This window comes from Chiloscyllium plagiosum, unplaced genomic scaffold (assembly GCF_037043375.1).
Source record: "Chiloscyllium plagiosum isolate Xiang-an unplaced genomic scaffold, Cpla_swu_hap1 HiC_scaffold_4, whole genome shotgun sequence".
Classification (NCBI taxonomy): Eukaryota; Metazoa; Chordata; class Chondrichthyes; order Orectolobiformes; family Hemiscylliidae; genus Chiloscyllium; species Chiloscyllium plagiosum.
The window spans coordinates 6,274,866-6,278,324 of record NW_028270142.1 but is presented as its reverse complement, the minus strand read 5'-3'; the positions used below and the strand labels follow the sequence as shown (position 1 = coordinate 6,278,324).

General features: G+C 40.0%; 1 long non-coding RNA gene across 1 annotated transcript; it reads right to left on the bottom strand.

The window, feature by feature from the left end:
- Positions 1-230: 230 nt before the first annotated feature.
- On the bottom strand, positions 231-3,226 carry LOC148150075 (uncharacterized). Its single transcript, XR_015756813.1, has 3 exons — positions 2,954-3,226; positions 1,065-1,124; positions 231-422 (listed from the first exon to the last, which is right to left on the bottom strand). It is a non-coding gene; the product is annotated as an uncharacterized LOC148150075 (long non-coding RNA).
- Between the last annotated feature and the right edge of the window lie 233 nt (positions 3,227-3,459).

Here is a 3,459-nt window from a genome sequence, read left to right as displayed (position 1 = left end):
GTCCTGTGGTGCACTGCTGCTGGGAATGTTTGCCCCAGCTGAAGAGATCAAGTTCATGAGGAATACATGGAACCTGGAAGACTTGCCCAGCTTGGAAAACATCTCCTGCGTAAGGTTCACACTTAAAATCTGTTCTGGGATCAGAAGTTGCTCAATTGGGAAAATAAAGAAAAACAACAAACCACGGGAAATGTTTTTTGAGAACACTTTAATTTTCCATGACAATCTAATCAGAGACATTGCAGCACACCTCTGGAGCTGGTGGGTCTAAAACCCAGAACCTCCTGGTCCACAGGCAGGACACTGTGCCACAGAATCTGGACAGTGTATACTTACAGGACAATGTGATGTATAACCATTGTGGGATTTCTTCTTCATGCAAAAATGCAAATACGCCATCTCTTTTTTGCAAATTAAATTGCCTTCAAAAGAAGAAAACGGTGTTTAATAAAAGAGTGTTTATTTTCTAGTCATTTATGATTACAAGTTCCAAAATGTGAAAACTCCTGTCATTTAGTTAACTAATAGCTACAATTCAAAGTCATTTTTAAAAGTTATTGTTCTGCCTGGAGATTAGGGCATTAATTTCAAGGAAACAAAGACACACAAATGTGTGTTTACTGTCCTTGCCCTTACTATCTGCACAATGTGACTATCATGTTATCTAATGTCTCAAACTCACTTCATTATCATTGGCCATTTGTTACTGACCGCATTGATATCATCTTCAGTGAACCTTCTCAAGAGCAATTAGGGCTGAATAACAAGTGCTGGTCTAGTCAGAGGCTCCCCCATCCAACGACTATTTCCATTCCCATGGGGGAACACTTCAAACATGAGGATGTAGGAGTCTGGGAGGACCCGTGTGTTTGTAGCTGCCTACCATTATTCAAGGTTAAAAATCACACAACACCAGGTTATAGTCCAACAGGTTTAATTGGAAGCACTAGCTTTCGGAGCGTTGCTCCTACATCAGGTGGTTGTGGAGGACACAATTGTAAGGCACAGAATTTATAGCAAAAGTTTACAGTGTGATGTAACTGAGATTATACATTGAAAAATACCTTGATTGTCTGTTGAGTCTTTCATCTGTTCGAATACCATGATAGTTTCACTTCTTTCATCTGTAAATCACAAAACCTTTTTTTTAAAAGTTGCATTCTCAGGTTAACTGTAACAATTGGTGTTAGCTAGGCAATATGTTGAAGGTGTTAGCCCCATGTGTTCTCTGTCTATGCCATGGTGTTTAGATTGATTCTAATCTAAAAAGTGAGATAACAGAGTTTTACATGAATTCATGCAGTTTTTGAGCAAAGTACAATGTAACTCTGCAAGTACAAATTCACCCAACAAAGGTATATGTATATGTGTGTGTGTCTATCTGGATTGGGGGGTTGTGAGTGTGAGAGAGAGTGTATGTGTGTGTGTATGTGGGTATAGAGTGTCTTACATCTGTAAGGGGGCGCATGTGTGAGTGTGGGAGTGTGTGGGTCTGGGATGGGAGGTTGTGAGTGTCTGTGAGAGAGAATGTATATGTGTGCGCGTGAGTGTAGAGTGGTCTAAGTCTCTGAGAGGATGCATGTGTGAGTGTGGGAGTGTGTGTGTCTGTAAGAGTGTGTGTGTCTGTGTGTGTGTGTGTCTGTGTATATGTGTGCCCGTGTGTGTGTGTATAGGAGTCCCTGTGTGTGTGTGTGTGTGTGTGTGAGTGTCCATGTGTAGGGGTGTCTGTGTGAGTACAGTGCAATGATGGTCACCTGTAGTGTGACATGAACCCAAGGTCCTGGTTGAGGCCCTCACTATGGGTACTGAACTTAGCTATCAGCCTCTGTTCGGCTACGTTTTGCTGCTGCCTGTCCTGAAGTCCGCCTTGGAGGATGGTCACCTGAAGGCCCGAGGTCGAATGTCCTGGACCGTGTTCCCCAACTGGGAGGGAACCCTCCTGTCTGTTGATTGTTGTGCGGTGCCCATTCATCCATTGCCGTAGCCTTCGATTACTGATGAAGGGCTTTTGCCTGAAACATCGATTTTCCTGCTCCTCGGATGCTGTGCTTTTCCAGCACCACTCTGATCTTGACTCAGAAAGCTGTGAGCTGAATATGTGAGTATCCTTCAGCTATTTGGCACAATATCCCTCCTTCAGTAGTCCTTCTCACTCAGGAATACTTTTGTCAAACAGATTTTAAGATTGTTTCCCTCATCCCTAAGTCTAAATTATCCATAAATATTGAAAACAAAAGTGAACCAATCTCTCACGTCTCCTGAACATTAGTTCTAATCCTGATTTTATGTGACTGTTGAGCACATAATATGTTTTCTTCTTAAAAAAACGTCTAATATCTAATAAAAAGTATTACGATATTTTACTATAGGCAGCTGTACTGTTAATTGAGGAAGAGTCACTTAACCTGAAATGTTAATTCTGATTTCTCTCCACAGATGCCAGATCTGCTGAGTTTTTCCAGCAATTACAGTTTTTGGTACCTGAAGCTTGCTAACTTCCTTCGGTTATGAGTTCTTAGGATAACTGTGCAGAACAGATTACAAAACATCTGACCTTGATGTTTTCTTGTAACCTTTTAAGCCTTGTAACTTGGTATGATTTAACGATTTTCATTTAATACATAACAGGACTGTTAATTGGCGAACTCTCAAATTCTGATTTTCATCGCATTCCAGGCTAGTAAAAATGATGCAAATGTCATCTTTTGTAATCTCCATTTCCATGGGTCATATTGATGTCGTGAAAGAGAATTATGTGTTGATTATGTAATCTGCAGTCAAATGCACTGATAGGAACATAAAGCAAAACTACTATTTGAGGAGGTGATGAAACATGTTTTTATTAGGCTTGTTCCAGATTTCTTGGATCTTGAAAGGTAGATATCAGCCAGAATTTCATGTCATTATCATTACATATGTGGACAAATGGTGCTATACCAATGAGATAACTTACCAATTGGCTCCTATTTCCCATTCCTGTTAAAATATTGACCAGGCCAAAATTCACAGCGATAACAAAATCCGAAGAACTTGGCTCCTGTAACCAATATCACTGCATTTAACATTACACATCATCAGCCAACAGCAGAGTCAGTGATCAAAAATATTGCTACACTAAATGAGTTCTTTCAAGTTACTCTGAGGCACATGTGCAAGGATTCTATCACTTGTAAGGCACCGGGAAAATCAGTAATGGAACATTATTCCAATTCCTGCCACATTAATCTTGGGAAAACTACAATATAACTGAGCTTTTAACTTTCGGGTTAGAAAATTAGTTTAAACTGCAACCAGGTTACATTTGTAATAGAAACTATCACAATATGTGTCATGTCTGACAGTTCTGTGCTTTTTTTTGTTCAAATTCATTATTTTCATTAGTAGGATGCAGCTGGTATAATGAGCTTATTGTATTGCTTTGGAAAGCACCTGGCTAGAGCAGCATTTGAAAAAGCAGCT